Source organism: Marmota monax, unplaced genomic scaffold (genome assembly GCF_021218885.2).
Source record: "Marmota monax isolate L192 unplaced genomic scaffold, Marmota_monax_Labrador192_F-V1.1 WCK01_AAM20220418_F8-fsc00096, whole genome shotgun sequence".
NCBI classification, from domain to species: Eukaryota; Metazoa; Chordata; class Mammalia; order Rodentia; family Sciuridae; genus Marmota; species Marmota monax.
This window is the reverse complement of record NW_026695236.1, coordinates 417486-431768: the sequence shown is the minus strand read 5'-3', so window position 1 is coordinate 431768 and position 14283 is coordinate 417486. Positions and strand designations below refer to the sequence as shown.

The following is a 14283-nucleotide window of genomic DNA, read 5'->3' as shown; positions in this document are numbered from 1 at the left end:
ATTTTCACAGTTTGAAGCAGTGCTTGGTAATACTTTGGTCTTGGTATGGAGAGATATTCTCTTAAATGCATAATATATTTGAGTTATCTATTTATTTATTAATTTTTGTATCTGGTCATACATAAAAGGAAGTCTATTTTGGCATAGGCAGAAGTATGCTATTCAATAACAACTTGAGTAAAATTTTGTTCAGGACTTTTTCTATTCAAGGATAGATGAATAAATTCTATTGATATTCTTCCCTCAGAAAATGGACTTAGAAATCTCATAAGCCTTCCAGAAAGAAAGCACCTGCTCTATCTGCCTGAAATACCTTATGGAGCCAGTCACCATAGGCAGTGGCACAGCTTTTGTTGGCCCTTTCTCTGCCTTTACTGGGAACAAGCCCAAACTCCTTCCTGTTGCCCTGCATGCAGAGAGACTTCTCAACAGAAATATGTCAAAAACAATATTCTTCTGAAGAATTTGATGTCCACTTCCAGAAAAGCCAGTCTCAGGAAATTCCTGAGCTCTGAGGAAAATGTGTGTGATCCACACATCAAAGAAGATCTTCTGTGAAGAGGACAAACCCCTGCTCTGTGTGCTCTGCTCCAGCTCTCAGGAGCAAAGGGCTCAGGGACATCCTTCAGTAGAATGGGCTGCAGAGGAGTACCAGGTAAGTGAATTCCCTGAGAACACTGTGAAGGGTGAGTGAGGGAGCTCAGGAATTATAAGATGAGGATCTCAACAATGATTGCCCAGTTTTTTTTTTTTTAATGCATGCTACAAAATTTTCTAAGTATCAAGGAAGAAGCTAAGTACCAAAGGTGTAAGCAATAAATAAAGTATACAAATATACCTGCTGTAGTAGAACTTGCTTCTACAGGCCTAGTGATAAGGTACATGCTTACTGTAATTATGAGTTAACACTAAAGCATTAGAAAGTTCTCATTTGAAAAGGGTTACAGGATACTCCAATAATAAATGCAAAACATTTCTATATAGTATGCATATATACTAACACAAGGGGATAAATAGGATAAAGTGCTTTGGAATTAGTGGAGGAGAGCATCAGAAAAATCCAAATTCTGATGGACTGCCACTCTATCTGAAAGCTATATATCACTATCCCTGGCTACATTACATTTTGCAATTTTACAGCCTGAAATATTCTAAAATTCATAATCATCAATATAAAAAAGGAAAGTGTTATATTTTTTTTCATACAAAGTACTTATGTCTTTTTTATTGATTTTATCATTGTGAAATTGAAATAAATGTATTTGCTTCTCAAGTGTAATATATATATATATATATATATATATATATATATATATATATATAGTACATATATACATACGTATAAAGAGGAAGCTGCTAAAGCAAATAAGATCATTATGGGAAAAGATCCATAAAATTCAGAGAAAATCTAAATGAAGAGAACAAAACTTTCAGTCCATGGATTGTCAGTATAAGTCTATTTTCCTAACACTCAGCTTGAGACAGACATACTAGAAATTTATTGATACTCTCTTTAACATAATAGTTTAAGGATATTAGGTATAGCTTTTCCAGTGGTTTCTAATTCTGAAAGTAAAATTCAACTATGTTGATCAAACAAATGATCAAGCTGTGTTGTAGGGAGGTTTGAGATTAAAATTAATTTACTAACCATAGATGAGACTATTGCATATAATGATGTGTGACTCATCTATAAATACCAATTGCTTGCATAGATGCTTTTGTATGTGAGAGGATTAATTATCAATCAAAACTTTTTTCTTCAGATGTTATATACACTCATGAAGCAGATAAAAGTGGATAAAAGCAGATAAGAGGATGGCTTGGTTTCTTCCATCATTATAAAGAATAGAAAAACAATCAAGAGTAAAGAGGAGTGAAATTTTAATTTCTGAGAAATGGGTAGATATGAATTTATGGTGTATGTATGTAACATACTGATAAAAGGTACTGCCCAAGAGAGGTTTAAGTGGAGGAGGATAAAATCATGCTGCAAAGGTGATCTAGACAACCTATTCCTAGAGTGCTACATGTATCTACAGGAAGAGCTGATGAGGGCTGAGTATAAGTAACTGTGTCCCATTCTTCATGAGGAAGAAAAACTACATGTAGAATCTTAAAAAGAAAATCAAATTAATTTTAGAGCATCTCAAAAAAAAAAAAAAAAAAAAAAAAAAAAAACAAAGCCAAATGGTTCAAAAGCAGACACACCTCAGAGAAATACAAAAGAAGCTGGTGAAAATGTCCCATAAACCCTATGTTGAGCTTCTGCAGGTAAGCTCTGAGATGCAGGTGAAAGTGTTTTATATAATCTTAGGTTCTCAGTTTTGAACACATTATATAGTGCCACATCTAAATTTTCACATCTCATGCAAAATTGATGGGGTTCTTTCCTTTTTAGATATAATCTAGGTAAAGCTAAACTTTTATTCTGACTACAAATAAGCAAAATTTATGGAATTTTGTGAGTAGCTGTCCTAGGAAATGTTTTCTTCTTGAATTGTTGTTTTGAAGCTTGCTTTCCTAAGAACCAGAAATAACCATTTATTCATGAACATTCCATTTTTGCCTGCCACTGGTCAATATGAAGAAAATTTGGAAAACCTAATGGTTTCTTAATTCTGTTTTGAAATTGTGGGTTTGAAATGCCCTCATTAGAGACATTATCTACTATGTGCTACCCATGTCCTTCCTTCTCACTCTTTTCTCACCCTTTGGGTGCTGAATTCTTCTAGAATTCAGTTTCTTCAAATATGCTTTACCAGTATTGTCCTGAGACATGAAAATGCATTTATAACAAGGGTTGCTGTGATGATATTTGATACTTACCTGAACATTCCAAAAACAAAATACCATCCTATTTCTTAAGAAATTTAAGCCTTTCTGGTTTTCTTTCCAGGACTTGGGAGATCTATTGACAAAGTAAGTTTAGTCTTTAGTGCAAACTAGGGCACCATGTGAGCTATGAAAAGGATCAAGCTGTTTCTATGGAAGTGAAGAAATACTTTATGTAGATAATAATCAACTGTGTGCACATGTGTTTGTGTGAATATGATTTCCTTTTCCCTTTATCATAAGTTAGCTTCTCTTTTCCCCTGTGGTTGAAGAATGTATGTTTTGCTGGGCTGAATGTTGACATTCATCATTACAACTCTGTATGATTTTAAATGGTAAATCAGAAACACTGAGGTGCATGGAATAGTTTTTCCTAGTTAGAAAACGAGATTGGCACCTCTGAGAAATGAGTTGTTAACAGGCAAATAAAGTAAGAAAGACTCCTAGGAACAGTCCCTTCTCATGAAGATGGAGGTACACTCTGATGAGGAAAGGTTTCAAGAAATATTTTCAGTGGAATGGTTGTTTAGTTTCTTAAAAACTGTGATGACATCTTTCACACCACAAGATTCATGTTCTCTTCCTCCTTACAGGAGTGAGTCAGTGCAGCTGCACATGCCTTAGCATATAAAGTCAGCACTTTCTGCCCAGACCATCACTAGACTGATAGGCAGCTCAACTGCTTCCAAGGTGAGTATCAGCCCACTGATTGGAATATAGTATAGCACCTTCAGTAATGATTTTCTGTGGGAAATCTTTAACTTTATTAACCTTTAATATCCCAAAAGGAAATGGCTTGTCAATTGGTATCTATAATCACATTTAGTAATCTGGTTACCATGATTAAATAAGAAAAAAATAAGTGCAGGCTGATATAATAATAAATGTGATTCAGGGTATAGATACAAAATCACTTAAGTAAGTCATACAATTATAAATTAGTTCAGAATTTTCTCACTTTAAATTAAGTTCCAGTAATCATGGAGATTATTTAAATATTTTCCCTTAAAATGCCTTTGTAATTGAATGTTTCACATGTATTATATTAAATATAATATACACAAATACATTAAATTTAATATATTAAAATGCATGAACAAACATAAAATAAATGAATGCACAGAGCAATACTTTATGAACATCAAAAATAAAATGAGTTGGTAAAGTTGAGGCAGTATGTAGATTTCCATGGTAAACCTAAATAGGAAATAAGCAAGTGGTTATTTCTTTGGATTTAATGGCAATGCAGACCTCCAGTTCTCAGGTAAAATGAAAATCAGTGAGCTTTTTTATTCTTGATGATTGCCATTCTCATTGGAGTGAGACTCACAGTATTGTTTTGATTTGCTTTTGCCTGAGACTAAAGATATTAAACATTTCTTTCTTCCTTTTTTTTTTTTTTGTTTTGGTTTTTGGTGAAGTCCACGGGAGTACTAGAGATTGAACCCAGGGGTGTTTTACCACTGAGCCACATCTCCAGAACTTTTTATTTTTCATTTTGAGACAGGGTCTCACCTAGATGCTTAGGGCCTACTGAGTAGTTGGAGATGGTATTGAATTTGCAATCTTCTTGCCTCAGCCTCACTAATCTCTAGGATTACAGGTGTGCACCCAGTGCATATTGGGCATTTTTTATACACTTGTTTACCATTTGTACTTCTTTTGAGAACTGTCAGTTCAATTTATTTATCCATTTATTAATTGGGTTATTTGATTTTATAGTCCTAATTATTATTTAGTTCTTTCATTTCTGGATATTAATCCTTTGTCAGAAGTGATAATTACAAAGATTTTTTTTTTTTTTTACTCAGAAGTTTCTCTTTACGGGAAGATGGCCGCTGCGCACGGGGGTTGCTGAAGTGCTGAGCGTGGTACTCAGAGCAGCGGCTTTAATCGAGATTTCGCACAGTGTGTAAGAACTCCTTTCACTGTTAATCTGTAGCAGACCACTTTGCCAAGCAGCAGGAAGAACAAAGAGATCGAAAAAGAGACGCTTGGCTCCCGGAAGCTTTGCCGCCCAGAGCCTCGGGCGCTTTGCTCCCATCTGCTTCCTCTTTCGCTTCGCTCCGGGCAGAAAAGGTGAATGTGTAATCAGCAGTTGATTGTAAGTTCCCTAGGCAAAGAAAGCTCAGTGCGCCCCGCCTTTTCTTTTTTTTTTTTTTTTGAATATTTTTTATACAGGGAGAGTTTGTGGATTGGGATTGTTTGCTGGGCTGCGGTTTCTGTGCCGAAAATCCACTCCGCGGGAGCCACCATTTGCTTTCTGCCGGCTGTCTTGATGGCTATGGCTACATTGTCCGGCAGCCGCACCTAGAGGTTGGAGCTGGGCTGCGTGCCGAGCCCTGTCCTCCAAAGGCTGGACCGCAGCCTTGAGCGCCTGGGTCGCCTGTTCGCCGCTGCACCCTCGGGCAGAGCCTGCTCTGGGGTCGTTCTGCATGCCCCTGAGAGGGGACCCGTGTTTCAGAGGAGGGAGCTGGAGAGCCGCGGAGGCAGCCGCTTGGGCCCCGGGGGCTGGGCACCGGTCGGCAGCGCAGTTATGGTCACGGACGAGTGTGGCGCCCCTGAGCGTGGCCCCGGGGAAGAGGCAAGGGCAGGGTTTAATTTCTAGAAATCTGGACTGGAAACAGAAGCAGCAGTTTGTATAATCCCAAGAACTTGCTTATGCCAGGAAGCTGTAAGGGCAACATGAATATCATTGAGGAGATCTAACATGGCAGAGGGCAGGAGAGATCAAGTCTCTGACCTCTTCAACTGCGCGGGCATAGGGAGCTGTAAACTGTATAAATGCTGTTTGCTCAGGATCACTAGGCAATGCTGAGCTGACGTGGATCTGGGGTGTACAGTCTGGGCTCCTCAGAACACACACATCAAGCCCGGATCAGCTGCATCCAAGCTCCGCTTCGCCTGCTTCTCGTGACTCAGCACTAACAATCCGGCTGAAATAACTGGTTGGCCCTTAGGAACTTTCAGAGGTAAAAACCAACCAAGCCTTCATAGGCAGTGGCCACAGGATTGAAACGGGGATTGGGAGAGACAGTCAGGACCCACCCGTTGCACTGGTCACCCGGCAAAGGGAACGAACGGTCACCATTTACATGTGATACCACCTTGGCAGAGAACTGACGTCATGGGCGGAGGAGATAACTGCATTGAAACCAGCGCAACAGGGCTCCCAGGAGCAGCAGACATGGCGTGTAGCCAGTATTGTGGTGAGCATCACAGGTGAGCGCGGCCTGGCTTGAGGAAACACAAGAGAAGGCCCTAGGCACTCAGGATTGGAGACCCGCCCCGTCTGTGAGGAAGAGCTGCTACACAGTGATTGGTTCCCACTTAGTGAGAGGAGAAGCCTGACCCAGTGGGCACAGCTCCACCTACTGGAAGAGAAATTAAACGAACTCTATGACTGCATTTATTATTATTATTATTATCATTTTTTTTCTTTTTCTTTATCTTTTCTTTCATTTTCAATTTTTTATTGTTGTTGTTCTTTAACTTTTTTTAATGTTTCTAATTTTTTTTAATTTTTTTATTATTATATTTTTTTAATTTTAATTTTCATTATTTTTATTATCATTATTATTTTGTAAAAAAAATTTCTTTTCTTTTCTTTCTTTATTTTCTAACTTTTTTTGTGTGTGTTTTGTTTTTGTTTCTTTTGTCTTTTCATTTCTTTTCAATTTTCTTATTCCCCCTTCCTTGAATTCTAACTGCCTACTCTCATTCTCTTTAGTGACTTCTTCCCTTCTCTTCTAATATCTTTCCTCCCAAGCATCAAATAAATTTATAAGAGTAAACAGTAACTCAGCAGTCAAACAGAACAAGAAGTAACATGAGCAGCATAAAAAAGCAAGGAAGAAAAGGGGTACAAACAATGAAGGACAGCCTAAATATTCAGGAGGACCTAGAGTCAGCAGAAAAATGGTCATATAAAGAACTCAAGGAACACCTTAGACAGATGGAATGGAACCTTAAAGAGGATACGAGACAGAAAATCCAAACAGTGAAAGAACACTTTGAAAATCAATGACATAAACAGATAAAAGAAGAAGTTAAGCATCTTTATCAGGAGATAGAGATTATAAAAAAAAATCAAACAATAATTCTAGAAATGAAGGAAACGATAAACCAAATTAAAAACTCAATTGAGAGTATCACTAAGAGAGTGGAGCAAGTAGAAGCCAGAAAGTCAGATAATGAAGACAAAATATATCATCTTGAAAAGAGCCTAGCCAACTCAGAAAGGCTGGTTAAAAATCACGAGAGAAACATCCAAGAGATATGGGATAACATAAAAAAACAAACCTACGAGTCATCGCGATAGAAGAAGGTACAGAGATTCAAACCAAGGGAATGAGTAGCCTGCTGAATGAAATAATTACGGAAAACTTTCCAGAAATAAAAAAGGGAATGGATATACAAATTTTAGATGCATACAGGACATCGAGCACACAAAATCACATTAGACCAACGCCAAGACACATTGTTATGAAGATATCCAATATACAGAACAAAGAGAAAATATTAAAAGCTACAAGAGAAAGGAAGCAGATTACATTCAGGGGTAAACCAATAAGGTTAACAACGGATTTTTCATCACAGACGCTGAAAGTGAGAAGATCCTGGAACAACGTATTTCAAATGCTGAAAGACAATGGATGCCAACCAAGAATTCTGTATCCAGCAAAATTAAGCTTCAGGTATGACAACGAAATAAAAATCTTTCATGATAAACAAAAGCTAAAAGAATTTGCAGCCAGAAAACCAGCATTGCAAAGCATCTTGAGCAAAACACTACACGAGGAAGAAATGAAAAACAATAACCAAAACCATCAGTGGGAAGTGCCTCTATAAAAACAGAGGGCAGGGGGAAAGCTAACCATGGAGAAACAAACTAAATTAAATTAAAAAAAGAAGATAAATAATCAAACATGGCTGGAAGTACAAACCATATATCAATAGTAACTCTAAACGTTAATGGCTTAAACTCTCCAATAAAACGAAATAGGCTGGTAACATGGATTAAAAAAACAAATCCAACAATATGCTGCCTCCAGGAGACACATCTGATTGCCAAAGACATACACAGGCTTAAGGTGCAAGGTTGGGAAAAAATATACCACGCACAGGGTCCTCGTAAGCAAGCAGGGGTGGCCATCCTCATATCAAATAAAATCGACTTCAAGACTAAGTTAATCAAAAGGGATAAGGAAGGACATTATATACTGTTAAAAGGAACCATTCACCAACAAGACATAACAATTATCAATATTTATGCACCAAATAATGGTGCTGCGATGTTCATAAAACAAATTCTCCTCAAGTTCAAGAATCAAATAGACCACAACACAATAATTATGGGTGACTTCAACACACCTCTCTCACCATTTGACAGATCCTCCAAACAAAAGTCGAATAAAGAAACTGTAGAACTCAATATCACAATCAACAACCTAGACTTAACTGACATATATAGAATATATCAACCATCATCAAGTGGATACACTTTTTTCTCAGCAGCACATGGATCCTTCTCAAAAACAGACCATATATTATGCCATAGGGCAACCCTCAGTAAATATACAGGGGTGGAGATAATCCCATGCATTTTATCTGATCATAATGGAATGAAACTGGAAATCAATGATAAAAGAAGGAAGGAAAAATCCTACATCACATGGAAAATGAACAATATGTTACTGAATGATCAATGGGTTACAGAAGACATAAAGGAGGAAATCAAAAAAATCTTAGAGATAAATGAAAATACAGACACAACATATCGGAATCTATGGGACACAATGAAAGCAGTTTTAAGAGGAAAATTCATCGCCTGGAGGTCATTCCTCAAAAAAAAGAAAAACCAACAAATAAATGAGCTCACACTTCATCTCAAAGCCCTAGAAAAGGAAGAGCAAAACAACAGTAAATGTAGCAGAAGGCAAGAAATAATTAAAATCAGAGCGGAAATCAACAAAATTGAAACAAAAGAAACTATTGAAAAAATTAACAAAACTAAAAGTTGGTTCTTTGAAAAAATAAATAAGATCGACAGACCCTTAGCCATGCTAACGAAGAGAAGAAGAGAGAGAACTCAAATTACTAACATACGGGATGAAAAAGGCAATATCACAACAGACGCTACAGAAATACAGAAGATAATTAGAAATTATTTTGAAAACCTATATTCCAATAAAATAGAAGATAGTGAAGACATCGATAAATTCCTTAAGTCATATGATTTGCCCAGACTGAGTCAGGAGGATACTCACAACTTAAACAGACCAATATCAATAGAAGAAGTAGAAGAAGCAATCAAAAGACTTCCAACCAAGAAAAGCCCAGGACCGGATGGGTATACAGCGGAGTTTTACAAAACCTTTAAGGAAGAATTAATACCAATACTTTTCAAGCTATTTCAGGAAATAGAAAAAGAGGGAGCTCTGCCAAATTCATTCTATGAGGCCAACATCACCCTGATTCTGAAACCAGACAAAGACACCTCAAAGAAAGAAAACTACAGACCAATATCTCTGATGAACCTAGATGCAAAAATCCTCAATAAAATTCTGGCAAATCGGATACAAAGGCACATCAAAAAAATTGTGCACCGTGATCAAGTAGGATTCATCCCTGGGATGCAAGGATGGTTCAATATACGGAAATCAATAAATGTTATTCACCACATCAATAGAATTAAAGATAAGAACCATATGATCATCTCAATAGATGCGGAAAAAGCATTCAACAAAGTACAGCATCCTTTATGTTCAAAACATTAGAAAAACTAGGAATAACAGGAACTTACCTCGACATAGTAAAAGCTATCTATGCTAAGCCTCAGGCTAGCATCATTCTCAATGGAGAAAAATTGAAGGCATTCCCCCTAAAATCTGGAACAAGACAGGGATGCCCTCTATCACCACTTCTATTCAATATAGTTCTCGAAACACTGGCCAGAGCAATTAGACAGACGAAAGAAATTAAAGGCATAAAAATAGGAAAGGAAGAACTTAAATTATCACTATTTGCAGCTGACATGATTCTATACCTAGAAGACCCAAAAGGGTCTACAAAAAAACTACTAGAACTAATAAATGAATTCAGCAAAGTGGCAGGATACAAAATCAGCACGCATAAATCAAAGGCATTTCTGTATATCAGCGACAAAACTTCTGAAACAGAAATGAGGAAAAACACTCCATTCACAATATCCTCAAAAAAAATAAAATACTTGGGAATCAACCTAACAAAAGAGGTGAAGGACTTATACAATGAAAACTACAAAACCCTAAAAAGAGAAGTAGAAGAAGATCTTAGAAGATGGAAAAATATACCCTGTTCATGGATAGGCAGAACTAACATCATCAAAATGGCGATATTACCAAAAGTTCTCTATAGGTTTAATGCAATGACAATCAAAATCCCAATGGCATTTCTTGTAGAAATAGATAAAACAATCATGAAATTCATATGGAAAAATAAAAGACCCAGAATAGCAAAAGCAATTCTAAGCAGGAAGTGTGAATCAGGTGGTATAGCGATACCGGATTTAAAACTATATTACAGAGCAATAGTAACAAAAACAGCATGGTACTGGTACCAAAACAGGCAGGTGGATCAATGGTACAGAATAGAGGACAAAGAGACTAATCCACAAAGCTACAGCTATCTTATATTTGATAAAGGAGCTAAAAGCATGAAATGGAGGAAGGATAGCATCTTCAACAAATGGTGTTGGGAAAACTGGAAATCCATATGCAACAAAATGAAATTGATTCCCTTTCTCTCGCCATGCACAAAAGTTAACTCAAAGTGGATCAAGGAGCTAGATATCAAATCAGAGACTCTACGTCTGATAGAAGAAAAAGTTGGCTCCGATCTACATATTGTGGGGTCGGGCTCCAAATTCCTTAATACGACACCCATAGCACAAAAGTTAATAACAAGAATCAACAAATGGGACTTACTTAAACTGAAAAATTTTTTTCTCAGTAAGAGAAACAATAAGAGAGGTAAATAGGGAGCCTACATCATGGGAACAAATTTTTACTCCTCACATTTCAGATAGAGCCCTAATATCCAGAGTATACAAAGAACTCAAAAAATTAAACAATAAGAAAACAAATAACCCAATCAACAAATGGGCCAAAGACCTGAACAGACACTTCTCAGAGGAGGACATACAATCAATCAACAAGTACATGAAAAAATGCTCACCATCACTAGCAGTCAGAGAAATGCAAATCAAAACCACCCTAAGATACCATCTCACTCCAGTGAGATTGGCAGCCATTATGAAGTCAAACAACAACAAGTGCTGGAGAGGATGTTGGGAAAAGTGTACTCTTGTACATTGCTGGTGGGACTGCAAACTGGTGCGGCCAATTTGGAAAGCAGTATGGAGATTCCTGGGAAAGCTGGGAATGGAACCACCACTTGACCCAGCTATTGCCCTTCTCGGACTATTCCCTGAAGACCTTAAGAGCGCGTACTACAGGGATACTGCTACTTCAATGTTCATAGCAGCACAATTCACAATAGCTAGACTGTGGAACCAACCCAGATGCCCTTCAGTAGATGAATGGATAAAAATATGTGGCATTTATACACAATGGAGTATTATACAGCACTAAAAAATGACAAAATCATGGAATTTGCAGGGAAATGAAATGGATGGCACTAGAGCAGATTATGCTTAGTGAAGCTAGCCAATCCCTAAAAAACAAATACCAAATGTCTTCTTTGATATAATGAGGGCAACTAAGAACAAAGCAGGGAGGAAGAGCAGGAAGAAAAGATTAACATTAAACAGAGACATGAGGTGGGAGGGAAAGGGAGAGAAAAGGGAAATTGCATGGTAATGGAGGGAGACCCTCATTGTTATACAAAATTACATATAAGAGGTTGTGAGGGGAATGGGAAAATAAACAAGGAGAGAAATGAATTACAGTAGATGGGGTAGAGAGAGAAGATGGGATGGGAGGGGAGGGGAGATAGTAGAGGATAGGAAAGGTAGCAGAATACAACAGTTACTAATAGGGCATTATGTAAAAATGTAGATGTGTAACCGATGTGATTCTGAAATCTGTATTTGGGGTAAAATTGGGAGTTCAAAACCCACCTGAATCAAATGTATGAAATATGATATGTCAAGAGCTTTGTAATGTTTTGAACAACCAATAAATAAATAAATAAAACTAACTCTGAAATTCTATCTGAAAAAACAACAAAACAAAAAAAAAACTTTCTCTTTACTCTGTTGTTTCCTTACAGTGCTGAAAATTTTTTATTTGATACCATCCCATGTGTTGGTTCTTATTTTCTCTGCTATGGGGGTCCTATTCAGGAAGTCTGGGAAAAAATATGACAGAAAACACAGCTTACTTCCTGGTGTAAATTAATATAATTATGTGTTTTTCCAATATGAAGGGTACTTCATCATAGTTGTAAAAACTTGTTAGATATACCTATTTGTTGTAATTTTTCTGTATTTTGCTACTACAGGAATATAGATAATAAAGATAGGAGGGCACCACAACTTTTTTCAGTAGAATTTGGCTGAAATCTGATCCAGATTTTCAATGTTAATTTTAATCATTAGCGCTCATGCATTTAGAAATTGTTTTGTGGTAGTAGATTCTGGTTGAAATAATAATAATAAGAAGAAGAACAACAACAATAATAATATAAAGTGTGATATTTAAATAAAATGACTAAGGTAAAATTTCAATGGCAGTGCCATTTCTTTTCCTTTCTCTTTCACTTTCTTTCTTTTTTAATGGTGCTAGGAACCAAACCCAGGGCCTCCTCCCTGATGGACAAGATTCTACCATAGAGCTAAGTCCCTAGCCCTCACATGAAAATATTACCAAAAAAAAATTGCACTTAAAGTTAACATTTGAAGGTTCAATTGTTGTAAAATCAGTGGCTGTTCTGTACCAATTACTGGCAGTGAGCCTTATGATTGATGTTAAGAGCATTGAGAAACCATACCATATGCCTGTAAATTGGGTAAAAAACCATGGTTAATGCTATTTAGAGGAATGTCACATCTCCATGTAACTGAGTTTCTTTTTTTTTCTTTTTCTTTTCAAAGGAAGTTTTATTCTCAAATCAATTTGAGAATCTACAGTAAATTCTTACCCTTATTGTCTGTTGGTTTTTGCATAGGACAACTGAGATTAGGCTACTAATGTTTAATGATTGTTTGGCAAATCTTTGTTCTCATTAAGTTTTCTGGACAATTGAACATGGATAGCAATTTCAGACAATGCAGAATCTTCCTTTCTAGACAGCTTTGCTGAGCCTGGTATCCATGTGCATATCTAGAGTTCCCATCTACTTCATAAAAATTTCTGGACCTTTTAGTGTCAGAGGTATGCGCCTTGAAGCCTATTCCCTGGATGGGCTTATGATTGCTGATGGGGCATTCTTAGTTACCCCATCCTTGATGGCAGAACAGCCCTTCTCCCCACCACTCTACATTGTGGGAGCCATTCTGCCTGGGCCCAAGCTGGAAAGGAAGAATTCTAGGGATTATAAGGTTCTGTTTTATGCAAGAGAAAAAAAAAATAGGATGGGGACGCTGATGACTATGCAAATAATATTAATTTTTTTGAGAGTTATGAGAACTCTCATCATGCCTTTGTGTTTTTTTTTGTGTGTGTCATATGCAAACTAAAGGCAATTCCTCCTAGACATAAGCTGATTATTGGTCATACTTGAGTAAAATTTTTCTTAATTCATTCTCTTTCCAGGATAGAAAATAAAATTGTTCTGATTCTCTTCACTGAAGGAAATAGAAAATAAAAAAAAAATGGACACAGACTTCTGGAAGCCTTCCAGAGTGAACTCACCTGCTCCATCTGCATGAATTACCTTGAAGAACCAGTCAACATAGGCTGTAAACTTAGCTTTTTTCACCCTTGTTTCTGCCTTTACTGGGAAGAAGCCCAAACTCCTGACCATTTCCCTATGTCAGGGAGCCATCACAGCAGACTGACTTCAAGAGCAACACTCCACTCGTTTGTTTGAAGAATCTGGAATCCATTTCCAGACAAGCCAGTCTCAGGCATTTCCTGAGCTCCAAGGATCACATGTGTGTTACCCACAAGGAGAGAAAAAGATATTCTGTGAAGATGAAAAGACCCTGCTGTGTTTGCTCTGCTCCAACTCTCAGGAACACGGGACTCAAAGACAGTGTCCCATTGAAGAGGCTACTGAGGAGTAACTGGTAAGTGATGCTTCAAGGGCACTGAGAAAGCTAAAGTGCAGAATCACTAGGACTATAAGGCCAAGAATCACCATTCTTAACTGAGTGTCACATAGAGCTGTGGGTACCAGTGATAAATTGTGAATAAAATATGAGAGCATATCTGCCTTCATGGAGCCTGGGAGAGTGATGAACCTAATTTATTATAAGTTGTTATAATAAATTGATTATATGGC

At 37.1% G+C, this 14283-nt stretch overlaps 1 pseudogene; it reads left to right on the top strand.

Moving 5' to 3' along the window:
- Window positions 1-250: 250 nt before the first annotated feature.
- On the top strand, window positions 251-2120 carry LOC124089361 (tripartite motif-containing protein 43-like; annotated as a pseudogene).
- Window positions 2121-14283: the final 12163 nt, after the last annotated feature.